We start from the raw sequence: 22651 nt of genomic DNA, 5'->3' as shown, positions 1-22651 counted from the left end.
GGCATGACCAATATCCTGTTTGCATAAAGACTTCACTCTCTGTCCACAGGGGGTGGGCTGGAAGCACTTGAATGCAAACAGGAGATTTGATGCAGTTGGGATAAAAAGGTGCAGAGGGAGTGGTTATGTAGCTGACAATATTACCCAATTATTTTTCATTATGGTGCTGAAAAAGAAGCTGTCACAGAAAGGGTGTTTCCCTTACTGGGTCTCTATTTGTGATGAATATGGTAAAATATGACACACACACATGCATACAAGAGCACCAAGTTACAGGAAAAGTGGAAGTATTATTCAACCTGGGGCTCATTCTTACCATTGTGGCTTCACTGACTGTACATTGGAGCAAACAACAGCTAAATAACTAAAGCTCACATTTTACATAAATACTTTACTACACATAGAAAGTAGCTTATTTAGCTATCTTCATAAGGATCTAACTGGAAAACCATTCCCCAACCAAACTAGCTGTCATATCAGACAGCCTTCTGGTGCTCTGTCCCTGTCGGCTGTGAAATTGAAATTCCTCATGCTTGTCCAACCAACCATTACAGTGAGTTTTCTTCTCTTTAGAAAACCATAATGTAAATGCTTACTTTCAGTCGGACTCAGCGTATCTGATATTGGAACGCTTTAGGATGCTCCAGCTGTGTGCTCTGGCACAACAGTGCAAGAGGCAGTCACAAAACTGTAAAGGTGGTACTTGAGATCAAAATTAAAGCCGAGCGTGAAGATGGGTGTGGATTGAGCAAGGACACCTTGGGGAAGGGGAGGCCGTAGGAAATGAGGAAGATTGTTTTTTTTGGTTTTTTTGTATTTTTATTTATGGACTGGCACAGCCTCATTGCATCTCCCTGATTCTTCCACACCACAGCGAGAGCATTTAATGTCTGCTGGCAGATCTCTGTGGGTGTGTGTGTGTGTGTGTGTGTGTGTGTGTGTGTGTGTGTGTGCGTGTGTGTGGATTGGTCAGTGAGGTGATGCGGCGGTCTGTCCTGGAGGTCTAGAGGGGATGCAGGTGGCACACTCTGCCATCTGCCGTGCCACCGTATTAGGATGGTATCTCACCACCTGCTCTGTAGAGTTCAAAACACATGCACACGCACACACACACCCACATACACACCCACACACACACACCTACGCACATACTGACGTACACAAACGCCTGTGGTGGAGAGAGATGATGCATCCTCCTCATCAGTCTTACACTGAGACCTGGGGACCCAGACCTGGAGACCGTGACCATACATCTGACCACATGACCCTGGGAAACAGATGCCCTCCTGGGCAAAACACACACAGGTGCATATGCACACTCACAAATTGTTCTTTATGTCTTCATTTTAGCCTTTTCTCCCCACATCAAAAACTCTACTGTGGCTCATGTATTCTAAATGTGCTTATTTAAATATCGTTGCTATCTCTAACCACCTCATCCTTGGCTTCCACACCACAAAGATAATAGACCCCATCAAATCCTGACATGTGGGTGCATGTCTGTGGGTGTACGGTTATGTGCCACAACAATGTCACCGTTTTAACCAGATCAGAAGTACAATGAGTAAATAGGTCAACGCAAAAACCCTTTAGTGCCAATTTAGAGACTGATGAAAGGGTGTAGGAAGGCATGTATCATTATAAAACTCATTAAATGGGCCAGCGTCTGTCCCAGAGGCAGGAGCAACGATGTCGTAAAAATGTTATCGATGTGGTTGTAATATGATCTACAGTGCTCATTATGCATGTGATGATAAGTAGCCGAGACGCTGACACATTTAGGTGTATTTTATGCTCTGTTCTATTATCAAACAGTGTAGTTTGCCTTTAATGGTCCCCCGTGGCCCTTTTGCATTTCACACATAACTGTAAGAAGCATGTTTACAGAGGAAATGTCTCTTTCTGTTGTACATTTTGCCGGGAATGTCGTCAGTGTCTTAAAGTGCTCCTCTCTTATCAGCTGCAGATGAATGAATTTACGCACTTGGGTATCTTTGCAACGTTCAGTGCACTCCAGAAGCAGGTCAGTGTGTGTTGTAATTAACACTGCGGTGTGTGTCATATCTGTATGTCCACTAAACAACAACAACAACAACAACAAAAAGTCATGAAGTCTAAACTTCATGTTAGGGTGTGAAAAAAAAGATGACAACCTCAAGGGGTTGCTGGTGGGCTTGAGACCATATAGTTCTGTTAAACATATAAAGTACACAGTAGTTATTAAATGTTTAAATTAAATTATTAAATGTCAACCTATCATACATAATTCCATCCATCCATCCATCCATCCATTCAGCACTTTGAGGTAATTGAGTTGATGTAAAGTGCACTATAAATAAAATGTATTATTATTATTATTATTATTATTATTATTATTATTATTATTATTATTATTATTATTATTATTATTATTCAAGCTGTGTTTAGGCTTAACTATAGTCTAGTATGGCAAACTAACAAACACAGTAATGGGCAATTGCTAAAACAAAAAGGCAATATTACTATCATAGTGATAGTCATGTTTTTATTCAAGTCTAACAGTTTACTATTCATAACTAACATGTCACTCTATTCTAAATAACTTCCAAATATAGGTTTAAAAATCAGAAAACTCACATATGAACATTGAAAAAGTTTTTTCTTTTCCTCAATGTATTTATTTATTCACACTGACCATTATTGCGAGACACCCCTTCCTGCTATGCTTCACTGGATGGGACATAATCTACAGTCCTGGATCTGTGTAAAAGTAAATTGCCAAGCTCATCGGAAGTGAATATGAGGCTTCAGCAGTGTGAGTTATACAAATCAAGTTAGGCTAAGTTGCAGTCTTTACAACATTCCTGCTTTGTTTTCCTCTCCACTGCAGCTCAGCAAAACTGTATCCTTTTGAATATTCTAACTCACACTGCTGAAGACTCATCAGTTATTTGAATCACGTTTTATGAAAGTGAGAATGAATGCGGCAAGCAAAACTGTTCAAATCTTACTATTGTTTTAAGACGGATCTGAAAAGGACTGATCAAGTGTTTTGCATCCCAGGCCAAAGATTGGGATCTCATTTTCAACAAAAGGAAGCTTGCTCTATAATGAACAAGGCCAATCGTTTGTACAAATTAATTACCTCATACATGTTATAAACAACTAATTGACTTTGCTTTGGACATTATTCTTCTTATAGCAAAAAGCATATTCATGAAAGCTGAATAGAATTTAATTGTATTGTTCTCTTTCAATCAGTAAAACACACAGTCATGTCGGACTATCATTTGAGCTTTCTGTTTTTGAAAATATAATTTCAATGGATTATAACAGACCTAAACTATTACCCTAATAATCTGTTTATAATTTTAATAAAGCTGGGGCTGGGAAATGTATTGTAAAATATAAAAATAAACTAAACAGGAAGTTAGGTTTAGGCAACAGAACCACTTAGAAAAGGAGCAGAGTTTATGTTACACTAGTCGCCTGAAGGGATTAGTGTGTGATAAACGAGTTACGTGACGATTGACACTTACGCAATTCACAATAATAACTGATGTGATGAAATTTCTACTTTAAGTTGCACATGGTCACAAACAGCAGTCTCTCTGAGAAAAGTCCTGTGATTGTCTGGTTTTCATTTATTTATTTAAAAAACATGAAGTAAACCATCTCAACCTGGTATTGTGTTGTGGTGTTATCATGCTCGGTGTTGAGCCATAATAACACATAACATTGCTTACTTAATTCATGCAGCATAGGCTATTGGGCTACACTGGGTGAACTATATTTCTGAAAATTGAGTGAAAACCCTCATAATTTTGCAATAAACTAGTATTAACAAACAGTGATGGAAGTAAAAGTAGCACTAGTAATACTAGACTTGGAGTGTAAAATACTCTTTACAATAAAAAAATGCTGCCTTCAAAGTCAAAGTATAGAAGTATCAATATTAAAATATACTAAGGTACCCTAAGAGTACTTATTCTGCAGATCCTATATTTTATATTACTGTATTATAATTATTGATGCACTAATGTGCATGTCACTTTAATGGTGCAGCTGGTAAAGGTGGAGACCAGTTTAATCATTCATTTACAGCTGGGGAGTTAAATCAATAAGCCATTATTTATAGGTTGTATCAATAAAGTGAATGTGAAAATTGACTAAAGTTATTAAATTAATGACAGAGCAAAGCAGAATATTATCTGAGGTGCAGTGATATAGAAGTAGAAAGAAGGATTAAACAGAAATACCGAAGTAAAGAAAAAATACTGGAAATTGTAGCCAGCTTAAGTAAAGTATATTCCACCATTGGAATTTTTGGTGTGTTTTTGGCTTGTTACATGCATAATGCCACTTCAAAATAAATTTCACATGTAGGTTTGTTAACTTTTTAGGTGTACTTTGTTAGGTTAAGGCAACAAATTAGATTATTACAAATTACTAGCAAAGGAAAATGTGATTTTGGTTTAAATTAGTATGCTTGTGTGCAAAGTAAGTATGCTTACATGTTTACCTACTGAGACATCTTGACTCGACTTTACATACCTGACGTACTCCCACAATTGTGTCACAATCAAGATAAAAGAAAACCTTCATGCCATGGTTGTGCACTGGCTGCAGCGCTGTGTCCACCATCATCCGAAGTTAAGGGGGACAGCTCATTGTACCTGTAAGCTTTCCTTAGAAGGCAATGTGCAAGGATTTCCTGTGTTTTGGAGCCACCTTAATTTGAAAATGTTCTTTAAGCACTCCCTGCCTGATTGTCAGCATATGGAAAGTATTGCAGGCAAAGCATTAGTTTAAGGTGTAGAGATCTAAAGTAGGTCTAGAATAGATCTTCTTTTCTTGGGAGCCAGTAAGTACACAGAGTAAAACCCTTTCATTCAGTTTTAAGTGGGGATGAAAGACACAGCCTGTTTCTATAACAGGGCAAGGATCACTGTTGAGAGGCAATCTATTTCCTCCTGGGAGGATAGACTTACCGCCTTGAAAGGGGGAGGCACGCTACAGAACTGGAGCAAATAACCCAGTCATGGCATACTGTCTATCCACCCTTTTAATGCACACTTGCAGCTACTCCCCATAACACAGTATGTGAGGATGAACGACTAGCTTTGGCACAGCAGCTAGAATAGCCGTGATATCCTGTCTGGGCCCCTCTGCAGCTAGCCCTTTATATAGCCTGTATAGCGTTCATGAATGGACAGTGCCGTACCATTGGCTCTGACCACTCATTCGAGTATGAGCCCACTGCCTCCTTTATCAGAGGTGGTTTGGGGATGGCCGGTGTGTCTTTGAGTGCTTTGACACTGGGCCGCCATTAAATGTAATATTCTGTTCTGACTGAATTCAAGATGTTATAGGGTGCCAGGGAAGTGGAGAGAGGGAAGCAATGTGAACTGTGCAAATGGAAATAATTCACATGTCAAATAATCTTCGAATTCTTGTTTTTGCTATGTTAAAGCTTGAGCTACATACATTTTGGTTGTTGTTGTTTTGTTTTTTTTGCAATTGCTTACACAATAAAAGTGAATGCTTGGAAAAAAGCAAGACCTTCACTTCACAAAGGCACCACCACATTGTCTGCTTTGCACTACTTACAAAGTACTACACATAGTGTCTTACATAAGACACACAAGCTCAAGAATGAAATTGGCTCACCTCAATCTTTTTGGGAAGTTTGCAAACATGGAGGCAGAGAGAGAGAGAGGAAGAGGAATTGTGTTTGTATTGTTGTAAAAAAACAATGGCAATGGCATGCAGGGGCGTCATAAGATGGAGGGAGTGAGGACGATTCCAAGGGCACAGCACTGACAGGAGCCCCCAAGGTGGGTGATTTAGGTTGGGTAATAGGGCCCAAAATCACTAGTGGCGCCCCTGGTGGCTCGAGAAAATTAAAAAATAGAGCAGTATAGCATACACAGTGCTAAATACAAAATGTTGTATAAGTGTGTTGTTGCTGCTTTGACCAAGCCATTACAATGGTGCATGTGAGTAAAATGTTGTAAGAATTAAAAAAAAAAAGAAAAAAGAAAAATGTGCCATTTTGTAAAAAGGATTGTGAGGTTTTGATTGTACAGTTTCATTTTGCCGTGAAATTGCTCTGGGTCGATAGGATCCCAGAAGTTGTCCTCTGCCTATGTTAATTTATCCAGTTGTGTTTTTGCAATCGTAAAAAGCTGTCCATTTTTTGGAAAGAACAACAGAAGTATATAACGCAGAAAATCGGCTTTAGCTGCAAGGAAAACACCTTGATCTTTGGATCTGGGATTTCCCCTGAGGCAAATTTTCACCACTGACCTTTGCACTGCTTCTTTCTGAGATATTATTTCTACATAGATTTAAACACCCTTGCAGTCAGTGAGGGATGCATATTTCACCTGTATCAATTTAACAAGCAAAGCCTCAACAATTATTATACTGTATCTTGACTTAATGAGAGGTCTTTGAATTTATTACTTAATTAAAGTTAGAGCTTGTTTGCTATATGTGCAGTAGAAATCAACAAAAAAACAGTTTGTTTTTCTTGACACATGACATGCATCAAGGCCTTTATGCAGCAGGGTTGTTGTTTTTCGTTCAATTAAATTGCTTGTCTGTGGATATATTTTGATTTAGATTTTTCTGAGCTTTCACAACACAAATAAAGGCATCAAGCAATCCTGAGTTGCATCTATATTTATTAGAATGATAAGACAACAACTCGGCGGCTCCATCGTTAAAACCAAGAATGCTAACTTTATTTTTTCTTTCAACCTTGATAAAAGCAGCGCATACTAGATGCATTCTCACCTTTCACAATAAAAGCCCTACACATGTAATATTCGCAGCTGAGTATTCTGCATTTTCCTGTCATTTATTCCTCAAGGTTTCCTAAAGGTTTTTAGGCTCTTCTCCCTTTCCACCCAGACAATGTTGGCTTTAAAGTCACATATCCAACTTGTAGCACAAGTTTGCTTCTTAGCTGAACTGTATCTGATAAATCATCGTCAGCAAACATGCACACACACACACACACAACCATAGACACCACAGCCACACACAAAGCAGATAAGCTGCTTTCTGATGCGGTGGTGGCCTCCTCGGTCAGAATTGATGTCAGAGTGGAGCCCTCTCACTGACCCCTGCCTTAATTGAAGGAAGATGGTGAACAAGTGGACCGGAAAATGAGTTCTTCTTACCAGCCAGGCACACAGTCACACAGAAGTACAGTTGGAAACACCAATACACACAAGCGCATTTACCCTCCCCCCCCCCCCCCACACACACACACACACGCACACACACACGCACGCACACACACACACACACACACACACACACACACACAACAGCTGAGGATTCCCCTCCCCCTGAACACCTCATGAACTTTGCTCTATTGGAATGTAGTGATTGCCATCCATGCCTCACATCACATGAGGCAAATTTACACTCGATACCAGTTCATAGCTTTTAAAGTTTAACTAGACAAGACCAGACAAAGAATTATCACAGCAGTCCTCTGGTGTACTGATAAGAATACCAGAGGAATGGTTTATCGTGGGTTTTTTCGTTACCACATTGGATTGTACATACTGTCAGGAACATTTTGGGAAGTGGAGGATGAGTCTGCTAGCAATGTTTTGGGATTGTGTTCTTAACCTGTTTAGGGTATTAAAAGTGAAATCTTGTGCAACACCAGGGCTGCCTGAAAACACAGTTGATGGTCTACTTTTATTTGCACACCACTCTATGGTAATTATGTTCACTGTTCTCTTCTCTATGGACCGTTAAGGAATATTTAACTCAGGTAAAGGGACTTGAGATTGTATAAAAAGCTCATATAATTTCCCTAATAGTCCTTTTACATGCAGTTTGCGCTGAACTTTTCAACTTCCTACTAATTAGTCACCCCATCCTCTGTCTACAGCTCTCAGCCATCATTTGCCGCAGCCACACTGGCCGAATGCAGAAGTGCTTCCCTGGCTGTGTTGAAATATCTGTAGGAAACTCTATTGATCTAAAACAGTCAACAAAGGCACTTTCAGTTATTCTAATGAAGTGGCAGTCTTATAAAGTGTTGTTTTGTTTTCATGCACTTGAAGTGTGTGGTCCCACGTTGTTACTTTATTTTCCAGACTCTGCTGATGTGGATCACTGCACTGCTTCATTAAAAATAGTGTAAGGTATTTATCCAGCCACTGCGCTTTGCTTTTAAGAGAGTCACGGTTTTGAGTTTGCAGATATGTGTGTTTTCAAGTTAACTAGTGCTACCTTCATACAGACAGTGTTTATTTACTGCAAGAATGCCCAGAGGGGGTAAAAAAAAAACCCTGCTGCTAACAACAAAACAAAAGCTCCTGTATCTCATGAGAAGTAAATGATGTTGGTCATAACAGCTCCAGAACCCCGGGAGAAATGACAAGCAAAAGCACAAGATCAATCAAAGACAAATAACTCTGAGGTAAAGAAAAGAACAAGGGACAACACACTGGGATGTAGGCTACAGGATTTGCTGCTGATTGCAGTGGTGGTCGAATGTACTGGTGAGATATAAATGCGAACAATATATAATGTGCAAGTTCACACTTTGCAAAAGCTAGCTCAAAGTTCAGGTGACACAGATAAAAATGAATTATTTCATGATCACAGTTCACAAATTAGAATTTTTGAAGTCCCAAAAATTGTTCATGTTCATTTATTCCGTTTGTTCTTTTAAGCTGATCTGCAGTAGCTTTTAATTAGTCTCAAAACCCACACGCTTAAAATCTAGGTGCATGCACATGATGCGAGCACACAGAACAGCTTAGCGAGAGAGCATTTCTGCTCCGCATGCACAAATGTGTTCCCACAGGAATGGGGCTGTGGCGAGAACGTGCTTGCTACCTCATCAAGTTGACTTTTGAGATTTTGGAGGCGAGGATTGGAATAGATGGTGGCTGATGTCTCAGCTTCTGTTGATTACACTAGCTATGTCGGCATGCAGGATGCCATAAATCCTATGATACCAGAAAACACACTGCGTGAGCGGCTAACAAATCTCTGGTTTGCTAACAACACTCTGGTTTGCTAACAAAACTCTGGTTTGCTAACAACACAACTGCTAGCCAGTCTCCCACAGCCACTGCCGACCATTCTGGCTTTCTGAGCATCTATACTTCTTCCTTTAGTGTTGAAGTGAGGGCAGACTGGACACTATAGTTACTCACCATCACCTCTTGTGGAATAAGTGGTTTTACAAGACAGGGCGAGTAAGTTAGCATGTTCATTTCTGACCTCTTCACATTCTGTTGATGTACTGTAAGTTAATGTTTTAAATGTTTAAAATCTTGCGAGATCTTACACATTGCACCTTTAATTGATTATAAGGAGCTCGAGTGATGTGAGCATTAGTATTAGTTCCTAAGCAACTCATGCAGATGTGGTGAAAGAGTTCACCTTATAGTTTGCCCTATCCCTCTGTATAGTGAATGTTACAGCAATAATATCTTTGTCATGCTCAAATTAAGTGTAATCATGTTAACACAACATCCCAAAATATGTGCACTTTATACAACGTATTATGTTGTGAGATCAACAACCCTCATGGTGTGAATACCCACCAAATTTATTTTAAATAGATGTATTTAATGTGAAAGTAAACCCCTCTAGGACTACTAGATTTTTTTCTTTTTTCATTTTCTGCCTTTCAACCTTCCAAAATCACTGATCAGAACTGTTGTAGTCTGCAAAATGTCACAGATTTCACAGAATGGCCCCCTGCTCCTGGACTCCTTTTTCCACTGAGCATCTTGTGGCAAAGTGAGAGCTCATTAAATGAAGTGATGATGGGAGAAGGAGGAAGCTGAGCTCATGATGGGGATAAAATTATGTTTTGTCAGATAATTCTACAGACGGTTGCCTCCATTTTATCTTAAAGATCTCAGGTGCACATATTTAAATACTTATATTTAAGAATCAGATTAGGTAGAGTTTGTATTAAAGACGCTTAATTTCTCAAAAAACAATAAAAGGCAATTCCAATGCAGCGGTCCTATCGTACTATCCCCCCCCCCCCCCCCCCCCCCCACCCCACACACACACACACACGCCATACACATCACTTGTGCAGGAGGAAATGAAATGCTCTCAGCTGAATTAATTGGCACTAAATGGCTTATACTTGAAATCAACCCAAATTACTGACTGGCTAATGTGCTTGAAGCAACATACTTACCTCATCCACTCATGCAACACATGCACACTTGAAAAAAGAACAAATGCTCTTGCTTATTCATGCACCTGCATATGTTTCTGACTCTTTTTTTTCATCCCACTGGCCCGACTCCATTTACCAAGTCATCAACTTGATGGCATGATTGAGGCAGCACTCTCCTGCCAAGCCAAGATAAAAAAAAACAAGATTACCTTGAAAGAAAACACTTTCTTCAGCATTGTGTTTTCTGTTCATAGTTTGGTCATAATTCCAATGAGTTGTGATAACATTTTTATGAATTTGTTAGCTGAGATCTGAGGATGTGCCATAATACAGTGAGAGTACAGCAGGGATGTGATAGTGGTAAAATAATCACAAAGAGGTTGTAAATACGTGTCTTAATGTTGGTTATAATTGTCCATGGCAGTAAACACGTGAGGGCATATAACAACAGCTATTTCAGTAGGTAGAAAAATATAAGTAGGAGCTCAGCAATAATGGATGTACTTGTGAATGATTGTTGACTGTCATTATCGCTTCCAATAAATGTGTTTTACTGTTTTTTACCCAATCCTGTTCATTCATTATGGTGACTTTTTGACATTTATGTCTCTTCAGATGTTTGCATGTAGTTCTAGTTTGCTGTTGTCCAACACACATGTGTGACTGTTCAAGCCTGTCATCATACAAGCATATACCATATGCAGGCGTATACTGAACTCTGTTTAGTGGGTGGCTCAGAGATAATGTGGGATGTTCTGTTTTAATTGGAAGATTGGCAGTTTGATCCCTGTCCCCTCCAATCTGCATGCATCACTTGGAGAACAATTAGATGCACAATAGGATGTACCATGTTCGAAAGCCCCCCCTTGGCAAGTATGATGTTTTGCCAAAATAATGTCCAGATTTTTAAGCATTTTATTATTAAATTGCTTATAGAATAGGGCATATAGCTGCCATAATTGGGGGAGGGGGGGAGGGGGTCTCCCTGCAGGAGGATGACCCTTGATAGATTTGGGCTGATGGCCAAATGTTTACACTGTCTGGCTCCAGCCTTGGTCTCACAAGCAGCTCCTTTACCAGCTTATATCTTCAGACTCTTTTTGACAAATTTAATCACGAGCAAATCAAAACTGGAGAGAGAGAGAGAGAGAGGGAGGGAGTGGAGGGGAGGGGGAGTGAGGGATGGAGTGGAAGGCTGTTAAACCTCCGTTCAGTCTCTTACTGCACTCTGCGATCACCTGCACTGTGATTTAATGCAGCACAAGTCTTCTGCTTCTGTTGTATTTCTGAAATGCTCATAAGCTCATGAATACTGACTGCTGCGGAAAAAGTCTTTATGATGCTCACAACAAAATCGTCAGACAAAATAAACAGAAATGCAGGATAGCCGTTTTGCTGTGGGATCTAAATCTGTATGAATGGCGATGCTGACAAACACTCAAACATTTCCAGTGAGCATTGAGTCTGCATCAGAATGTATACAATTTGCAATAGACAGGGTCAAAATATACAACTAGAAATTCATGTTGGGTTAAACATTGGAACACAACTTTGGGTCGTTGCATTGTACTACTGATGATGAATAGATACAAGACAATATGACAGTATAAGCATACGTTTTACTTTAAGATGAGAGCGTTAAGCTGCCATAAACAAGTACGGTGAAATCTCTATGTTGTGACAGACATTGTGATTTGGACAAACAAAACAGGCAATAAACTGTGATGAATAATGAGATAAATCAACTGTTAAAGAAGAGATGAAATGGGTGGGGCTTTGAACTTGAACATCACTTATTCAAAGGGAACTTTGAAGCCCTAGTTCGGTAAGAATCATTTTGAAATTATTTATTTCTGTAATAACAAAGGGTTGCTTCTCAGTTACATTTGCAGTTTCAAGACACTCCATAAAGTAAAGTGGAGAATGGCACTTTACACACATTATAATATTTACATTGTTAAATAACTCAGTTTATGACCAAACTAATCATATTTGAATTAATCTGTCACACACACAAAAAAAGAAAAAACTAGATACATTGTTCTGCTTGGAAGCATATGGTTTAATTTAGCCCAAACCATTATAGTATATTACTTTGAATAATTGCTTATAATGATGATAATAACAATAGTAATTATAATAGCTAAATATAAACCATAAAAAACTCACTCATCATTGACAAACAAATATATGACTGTATTTGTGTCAGTGATGATTTCATTTTTGGACTTCTAGGACTGCTGAATTGGGTTTGTGTGCTGCAAATGTTTACTGCTTGTAAACACAAACTACTGCAATCTGTGATCCAGGTGGGATATATATTGGTGGGGGACATTGAGACATGCATAAAAATATGCTTTTGGTCTGAAGCGGCCTGCTGGCTCTGCTCTATACCCATCCTTTTTAAAATGTGCCTTTGAGGGTATAGCCTGAAGCTGCCCACAAAACTCTTGTTCTCACAATGGCATGTCAAATGAAGGGGTTCTGAATGTATTCCTGTCTTGGGGACAATTGAAAAGAATCAAAGAAGCAAAAGAATGTGTTTCCCCCGCCTGTAGTTTGCAGACCGATAACTGTATACTGATGGTTAATGTTAGGAGGAACCGTGGCGTAAATACAGTGCAGGCCATGTGGTTGCAATGGGGTCTGTAGGACGGAGTGGTGGCAACACTGAGTTGAGTGAAGGAGGGGATTGTTGCGAATGCTACGTAGGAAATATGTGTTTTTTTATAATAATATTTAATTTACTTTTTGTACAACAAACATGACAAATTATACAGAAACAGTTACCGTTTTATATGGTACAGGGAGTATTGCGTTGGCGTGTATGTAAGAAGGTGTGTTGTGTTAATGTGGCATATATTCAATCAGTGTTAATAGCTGTGAGAGAGGTATGTGCTGTATGACTGAGGGGCAGGACAAGGAGGAAGACAGATAAATGTGTAAACAGATGGTTATTATAATAACACATGACTTGCAAGTTCAATATCAGCAAACATAGTTATAAATTTGAAAAATGTGTTTCAAGAAGAATGCATATTAAGCGTGAAAAATGTGCTACCTCATCATTAGCACTAGGGCCCATCATAATAGCTGTGGCCCGTCGTAACTACCTGACACCACTAAAGAGGAATGAATAAAATGTGTAAAAGATAGCCAGATCTTACTAACTTCCAAATATAATTAACTTTCCCTCACATTTTGTCCAATATTTGAGTGTTGTCCAACAGGGATTAGTGCTGAAGAAGTCTTTCTTCGACTGGTTTCGGTTTCACCGTGGTCAAAATGACCTGACTCAACATTTTTTTTTTTACAGCTTCACCTTTGTCTTATTCGTGAAGAGGGTAGGAGGATTGGAATATAATTTCTAACTCTTTCCCTGTTTGTTTTATACAAAGGTCACAGATGTTTGGAATCCTGCTGTGGTGCCCAACACACTTAATGGGACCTTTACAGTTTTCGCCCCCACAGAGGTAGCTCTGCTTCTGCAGGCCATAACAAGCCCTGCAAGAGTGTCAAACTGACTGAAAACGAGGAAGCTCAGACACATGCACGCCTTAAACTTCCCACACACACACACACAAACAAACATGCATCCATGCACATGCACACATATTCTCCATCAAACTATTACACCTCCACAGGCTCCCCACTGATATGCCTTCTGTTCAGCGGGCACATTCTACATGTTTACAGCTAATGGATCTCAACTGCCATATATTCACGTCCCCTGGAAGAAATAAACCCAGTGTTTCCGTGTGTATCTCTCTGTGTGAGTTATGTGTACATTTGTATCTATTTATTTCTCCCAGATGAGATGTATTGAGCTTTGTGTGCCAGTTCCAGCAAAGCCATTAGGAGAGCAGCCGACACAGAGCTCTGATGGCCTCCCGTGGAGAGGAGCGATTATCTGCATGCTAAATGGTCCCAGTGAAGATGCTAACATTAGCTTGATCTCTCACTTGCAGTCATCTAATGAGCAGCACCATTATTTACATGCAGGACAGACCGAGGTGTTGTGAGACTAAATAATTGTTAATGGAGATCTGTGGTAGGATGCAGGTACAAATGTTGGTTGACATGCTGGACTTCTGGGACTGAGATGTAACAAAACCGAAATGTGCATGGACATATACTACTAAACTATGTGTTTACATGGACATTTAAATAAAGCTCCATAAACTGTTATCTGTGCCTTCTCTACCTCGGCTTATTCCTCCCTCAGTGTGCTCTCAATCTAATGCAGGTCAGCCATTGTTCATCTTCTCTGTTAAGATCCCACGAGACAACTATGCCCAAAGATCCATGAAAAGGGGAAAAAAAAGAGAGAAAATCTGCCCACTCAGCAATCAGTGTGTCTGTGTGGGAGCTGTGGGAAAGAAAGAGGCATAAAGGGAAACAAAGAACGGTTTCTTGAGACAAAGTGTTAGACCTGAAAGGTTGTAGGATTCAAAATGATATATGTATATATATTATTTAATATATTGAGCCATGTGAGGAAAACGCCTAAGATGGCCAATGCTTGTGTACCCTGGATAGTATATCAGTTCTGACTAATTTTTAATGATCAAAAACTGCTACAGCAAAGATCCTTTCAGGCAGCAAGCAGTGGCATTTTTCCACCATCTTCAGTGTCACTTTTGTCGCTGTGTTTACAGCAGCCGCTGTAGGATTTCACTCATGCTGACTGCACAGATAATTAGCACCAGATTCGGCAGCTCCTCTCAGCTGTACTTTTTTTTGCATCTACCAGCAGTTTCTTTTGGTTTTAGGGCCTGCATGTTTACTGGCCAGTCCTCTTACTGCTCTCCTAACTGTTTCTAGGTAAAAAGGCTCAGATAAACCCACTATAGTACATGCATACAATAGCAGGCACTAGCTTGAAGCATGTTGCTGCTAATTAGCCAGATACTGTATTTCCCTAACGTGTTGGTGGAGAGCAAGGTGGAGCTAAAAGGAGACTAAATAATGGTCTTCATCTTGTCACCAGAAACACGACCAAAAGCCAGCTGAATACTATTGTCTCTAATGTGTCTGCAGAAGACATTTGTGTGTTTTATGTTTGCAGTAAATATTGTGTTTACAGCTAGTTTTACTCCATCCACGTGGCCAATAAAGGAATAAATTAACAGAATAAGTGGTCACAGATAATGGACATATGGATATGAGTGCTGCTAATTAGGGCGGACATTTTCCTTCAGAGTTTTCTGGTAGAGAGCAGAATTCATGATTCCATCAATAAATTAAAATTTGTCCAGGTCCTGAAGTAGCAAAACAGCCCCAGATCATCACATTAAAACCACCACGTTTGACTGTTGATGATGTTCTTATTGTGGAGTGCTCTGTTAGATTTCCACCAGATGTAACAGGACCCCACTTCCATAAAGTTCCACCTTTGACTTTCCAGTCGATAGAAGGTCATCCCAAAAGTCTTGAAAATGTGACATGAACCATTTTGTCCTTTATGGACAGCAGTGCTTTCCATCTAACAGCTCTCCCATTGGTGCCATCTTTGCCTAGTGTCCTTCTTATTTTGGAATCATGAACACTGACCTTAACTGAGGCAAGTGAGGCCTGCAGTCCTTTAAATGATATTCTGGGCTCTCTTGGGACCAGATGTGTTTGGTTGCCGGTCAGTCTTGGGAAGGTTCACCACTGTTCCATGTTCTCACCATTTGTTAGTGATGGCTCTCACTGTGCTTCGCTGGAGTCCCAGAGATTTAGAAATATATATTTGTAAGCCTTTCCAGACTGCTTTTTGAGACCGTTTGGCTTCACATTGCCGGAGAGGTTCTTTTTAAAGGAATACTTCACTGGTGGAAATGTGAATCTGTACTGAAAGTGGGTCATATATGTAGTCAAAATGTTAAATACATTTCTAATTTGGTGCCTTCCTGACCGAGAAAAGGCAGACAGTGACTTTTTGGTGCGTGTGATTGGAAGACAACTCCCACAATGCACAGCTCCGCAAGCCAATGGTCTGTCCTCCCTCCGCAGTCCCCCGCCGGTTTGAACTCACAGATCCCACCACTGGTCTCTAATAGGTCTGTATCCTCAGTGGGTCCCACCCCCTTTAAGCAGGTTAAAAACATGAGGAACTAGTGTTGTAGTCTCACCCCCTCTAACCACAGCAGAATCCGATGACGCAAAATCACGATATTTGCATTTGTTTTCCATTTTATCTGAAGATTGAAAGCACTTACTTTTTCAAACAAAGCTTCAAAAGCTGGAGATCATGAATGAAAAGATTTAAAAGTCATGTCGCTGCTTGGTTGGTGTTGTTGAAGGACACATTCTCAGAAAGACATTCTTTTACACTCCTAATAAGTCTGCTATAATTGTGTATTGATCAGCAATCATTAGAAGGCGTTGGAACAGTTGCTATGGAACAATGGTCAAACTGGGGCCTATTTCACTTAAAAAATCCTGGCTTGATATAGTCTAGCCAGGCCATCATTGCTTCATATGTTTCACAGAGTTCACAGATAACAAGGTTGATAACATATTAAATGATTTCCCCGACTTAAGGGGTGGCAGACATTAACAGACTTTCTGCTCGTAACTGAAACTAAATGATTGTCATTTGCACAATGTTTGTATAAGAGGATGCTTCACAGACAATTTGTGAAAAGTCTTACTTAGTTCATAATGGATGAAAAAAATTCAGTGATGTGGTGCTCATAAAAAATAACATTATATAGACACAGTCCAACCTGTGAGCCTGCATGGCAACATACCCCGAAGGACATCCACACCATGCAGAGTCCCTACTGTGCTGATATGTGTTTTACAAAATTCACAAACTGGCAGATGTCTGTACAGCACACACTGCAGAAAACAAACAAACAAACAAACGGAAAGAGTTGGCAGGGACGAAAATCAAATTGCACAAAAAGCCCTGCAGGCCTTGGACCTAGATGTATAAATAAAGGAAAGACACTGAGGAATTTGGTGATAATTTCAGTGCACTGTAACCGTTAATCATTGCTATTTCTTTTTTTTTTACAGCGCTTCCAGCAAACAAGTGAGCCCAGACCAAAAAAAGGGGAAAAAACATATGTTGTGCTGTTTCTCTTGGATCATATACTATACAGCTTCCTATAAGCCAGTTATTGGTCCACTGAACTCCATCAGCCATTTTTAATCATCACCTCGACAACAACAATTTAATGTATTCATTGAACCTCGAACAACACTATTAACAGTAGTCTTCATGAACACAATAGGCTATAAGGGTAACAGTGACTATCACTTATAAAAATAACAATGTCACAAGGCTAAACTAATAACAGTGGTTAACTGAATGGCAATATGTACATGTGGTATTCCCACAGAAATAAGGGAAAGTGAAGTGATTGCTGATTGAACAGATATGGCACCAGGATTACTCAAGCCTGGCTGTGAGCCTGGTCTGAAGCAGACTAGCTGCACAGAACAAATCTCCATGGTAACTTGTGTCCAACTGATTTCATGAAACAGAGTCGCTGTTAATTCAGCCAGAATAAAACAAAGCTAAATCCACTATCAAGTTTTTGTGAAATAGCCCCAAGATCATTATACAACCACAACTTACTGCTTATGCTACAATTGAATGTGTTTTGCTACATCAATGGGTTCCCAATCAGAATATTATTGTCAAAGCGACAAATGACAAATTCAGAATATGTGCTCTGGTAGTGCTGTTTTTATGCGAACGCTCTGATTAATGAATGTAGGACTATTTTGATTTTGAAATAAGCCTACCAGTCTCAGCAGAACCATCAGCCACCAACACCATGTGTGTGGAGCCCACAGGGAAATGGATCTTGATGCTTCGCAGGGCAGAACCCCCCTGATTGCAAATCTCCCTATAGAGTCTTAGCACAGAAGACTATATTTATCATTACACGTCTTATGTTTATAATTAACATGTATCTTTTTTCTCATTTTCTTGTCCCTCCTGATTGAAATGCTCGTATACACTAATGATAAAATATAATATTCCACTAAAGTAGTTTTCTTCAGCTTATAATCACCTCAAAATAAGAAGTGATGAGTTTTTATTACCTTTGAATAGGGGTTTCCAACCATTTTCCCTCCGAGAGCTAATTGGACAAAATTAAAGGGACCGAGAGCTATCATAACACCAAGGTGTACATCGCCAATAGCAGACATAATTTCTGTCTTACTTTTATGGTCCTTCAACGCAAACGCAGTGATCGCACATCTGTTGCTATGTTGGTCTTCTTCGTCAGTTTAAAGTCTTGTGAATAATTTAAGACTTGTAATGGTGTTTTTTAGCCCATGCTATTTCAACGTATACCCAAGTAAATAATCTGAATACTTAGGTAAATATCAACATACAGGGACTTGAAACTTTCCTGAAGTAAGATTGGCTGCAATTTTAATAGTGCTGTTGCTTTGCATGTTGCTAGCCTTTATTGCCATCCAGTAAAGGCGATACAGCCTCTAACAAAATCCGTCTACAGTGATTGAACACCATGTTCCATCCACAATTTGTTTAATAACAAAGTGACAGTATCATATTGGGTATGCAAATTGTATTTACAGTAAACAGTAGATATGCAAATTGGACCAAATTAAAACAGATGCAACTTTTTTTCTAATCAGGGACATAAGCTCTATGATGAAGGGGAGGTCTCACTTGAGAAAGCATGCCTGACTACTTCGATTAACCTTACCTTGCAGAACTCCAAATGACTACTGGTTGAAGCAAGCTTGACTGCAATGCTAAGTAAAAAAAAACACAAAAACAGACAGGATTCATATTCATATTACTTGACTGGCATGTTGCAATGCACTTCTGTGATCTTTGCTGTGGTTTGAATGTCATATTACTTATAGATTCGTTTTTAAAAGCCTTTAGAGGCTATTTCTGCAAACAGGACATTTCCATATTTGTGTAATTTTCTGGCATTACATCTGCATTTCTAACAAACACCCACTCCTCCCCCATGGCTAGAGTAGCCTATTCATGGCTATACTTTGAAAAATGAAGTAGTTGTTTAATTAGTCACTATAATGAATAGTTAACAATTATATGTGCCACTTCTTCTGGCCTTGTCTTGCTGCTTCTGCCTTATTGGTTGTACCCATGCACTTGTACTCGTTGTGGCTTCCCCTCAAATCTGAATAAATCATGAAGAAGGCCAAAGCACAGCCTGAAGAAGGCAGGAGATGTGAAGCAAGTCTATACAGGCCAGAGGTTTGTGGCTGTGCTACTTTAGCAGTTGTCAGACCTGTATGCTTTAAAAGGACGCATTCAGTGCGTACACTAATCATAATCTATTCATGAACTTCACTTTAGACAAGGAGTGTGTGCATGTGTGTAAATGAGCTTGAACTGTCGAACTCACACAGCCTTCACGACAAGTCGGAGCACACGGTCCAAAACACACGGACAGCAGAGCAGCACCCACACTGAATAAACCATCAGTAATCATCATCAATAATAAATGATGGTATTAGCTCATCTCTAATTGAAAACTTTCCGATATACATGAGAAAAAACCTGCACCAACCTGTGCAGCCCGATGAGATCCATCTGTATGGACACTTCAGCTGAATTGGCTTTCGCTTTAGAGGCGACCAGACATTTTATTCATCTCATAAGAGGGCAGCGTGCCAATATGGTCATTAAGTAGGTATTTTCTTTTCAACAATTTGCTCTCATCCTGCGTTACCTCATTTTTCAGTGAGCTCGCCTTTCAATTTATTTCTATGCTGAAATAAGCCAAGAATACCGCAACAGAATTCCATAACTGGCTTGTGGAAAGAACACATACTGGGGTCATTTCAACATTTCATTTCATATAGCATTATTTACCCTCTTCTATTTATTCAGTTTTAATCCCCCTGGCTCAAAGAGAAAATATATGAGTTCCTTGCCAACCCTAATCCACTGAACTTTTAAGGTTTATGTGGATTTCCCTAATGAATGTACATCCTGCAAATACCATGCCAAATACCAGCAGTTGTCCTGGCTTGCAATTATAGAAAGCAATTTTCTTTTGGTAAGAAAATAATTGTATTCGAAAAACATGTTTTATTGTTATTATTATCTACAGTGTCTCAGCAGGCGAAATAAGCAGAATCACAAAAGGCAGATGCAAACAACCAGTGGTAACGCACGACAACACAATGTTCTTGTGTTAACCTTGCTGCAATCTCAGCTGTCAGTCACTCACCTCTGACAAGCATGACTCACACATCTTCCTTCCCTCATTGGTCAGTGACAATTCATGACTAACCTTTCCTCTGAAGACATTTGACAGCAGCTATTGATGGGCATGAATGTGGGACAAAATGTGTGTGTGTGTGTGTGTGTGTGTGTGTGTGTGTGTGTGTGTGTGTGTGTGTGTGTGTGTGTGTGTGTATTAGTACTAGTGATGACTCAGGCACAAGAATGCCTAAACTCCTCTGCTTTCCATTTCAGTGTAACGCCCTGCAGTAACAATAAAGGAAAACATGTTGTTTTGCTATCTTAAAGTGCATGGAATTCTATAATAAAATTAATAATATAATTTTGTCAGGGGCTTATATTATAGTATATAGAGCATCTCTCTATATGTCTGTTACTATGCTAATTGACAACAATAAATAAATAAATAAATACTGTAAGCTCAACTCTTTTTTAGCGTTTTAGCACAAGTTGAGTTACAAAAGGTGTAGGTTCTCCTTTTTCAATGAGAAAAAAAACACTTTTAAGTACTGCACCCAAGTCCTATAATGGTAGAGACAAACCTGCCGCTTTATTCTGGCATGCTAAAATGTTGGTGAAATTCTGGTCGGTGTCCCGCTCCAGCGCCCGCACATACGTTCCTCTGTCATCAACTCCCACATGAGCTGCAGCTCCCCAAACAAACTGTAAATGAGTTGGTTTGGCCGTGATGTCATTTCGACGAGGTACATGAATGGATTTATTATGAAATAATTAATCATTAATGGCAGAAACCAAATTGTACTCACTGTAACAACAGATACAATACATGTGTTATATAATATTATCTTAAATTCTTTTGAAATAAATTGTTTTGAATCTGCCCTCAACGAACCGTAATTGAGATATGTTAAGATACGGAGTCAAAAAGCAGAATTGGAATTGTTAAAATTCAAACGTTGACCAAACCTAGAGGTCACTGTGGCCCAGTGGCAACAGGAAGTTTGTACAGTTCAGCAGAAAGTATCAGCTGGAACCCCAACAAGATTAATTGGAGCAGGTGTCAGCCGAATCCCCAGGAACAGGCTTGATGGTGAAGCATGTTTGCTTCCAGTTACTTGGAAACAATATAAAAAATGTGATTAGGAATGAACTGGAATAACACACGAACACGAGGAATTCTAATGAGGTACAAATGCGAACAAGCTGACAACTTAAAGAGGGAAAGCACAAAGACTAAATACACAAGTGACTAATTAACTAATGAAACTGGTGACACGTGGGGAAAAATTATAACAAAATTAGATGCGACATATAGAACAGGAAACAAACTACATCCAAAATCCCTAGGAACATAACACGTTTATATATGTCCACTACTAACTACATTCTGATTTGGGTGACAACACACTTTTCTGGCGTTTTTTATATCACTAATACACCATAGCAATTTAACACCATTTAATGAAATTCCAGAAAAAAATCGAACTGAGCCTAGATTGGTAAAATGCTAAGAACAAAGCACAAAACACAAATGCCAGTCCAGTGTAGAATATCTCTCATCTATCTGGGAAAGAAATGTCTGATATTACTTTCTCACCCTGCAATATTAAAAATCCCACTCTTACTTTTAAATTTTTAATCAGCTACATTGAGGAAGTCAGTCAGACAAGCTGTGGGCCAATAATATCTCTTGATGCACACCAAGCAGTCCCATATTGGCAGCAGGTCATGCTTTAAATGCTGCATCATATTTAATGCACGATCATGAATAAGGCTTCTTCATTCATGAAGCAGTATGTAGATTCCCTCTTCATCCACACTGTAATATTTAAGTAATGTAAAAGCCCCTTTAACCCCTGATTTTCAAATAAAAAGTATGAACAGATATATTGGTTAGGGTTTAGGGGGTTAGGCTTAGGGGTTAGGGGGTTGGAGTTTGGGTTGGGGTTAGGTGTTTGGGGTTGGGGTTAGGTTTAGGGGTTGGGGTTAGGGTTAGGGGTTGGGGTTAGGGTTAGTTGCATCTCTACGGGAAACGGATACACTTTCATATACAAAAACTGTATCTGCCTTACAATATATTGCCTGTGTTCAAGTTTAGTCTTCTCCTTGCAGCCTGGTTTCCTTAAAAAATATGTTTCCAATTACGTTACGAGGAAAATGTATTTTCTCCAGGATTCCGTTTGTTTCTGACAGATGAAAAATACTCTTCTAATCATAGTTTATTGAAATCCACAATGGATGGAGGTCATGGTATATAACAAAGTCAGGATTTCCAACCAGGAGACTGCTGTTTGTGAACCTGTGAAACCAAACGCCAATGTTGA

The sequence above is a fragment of the Eutrigla gurnardus genome, assembly GCF_963514095.1.
Source record: "Eutrigla gurnardus genome assembly, chromosome: 3".
Taxonomy (NCBI): Eukaryota; Metazoa; Chordata; class Actinopteri; order Perciformes; family Triglidae; genus Eutrigla; species Eutrigla gurnardus.
This window is presented reverse-complemented; position numbering follows the sequence as displayed.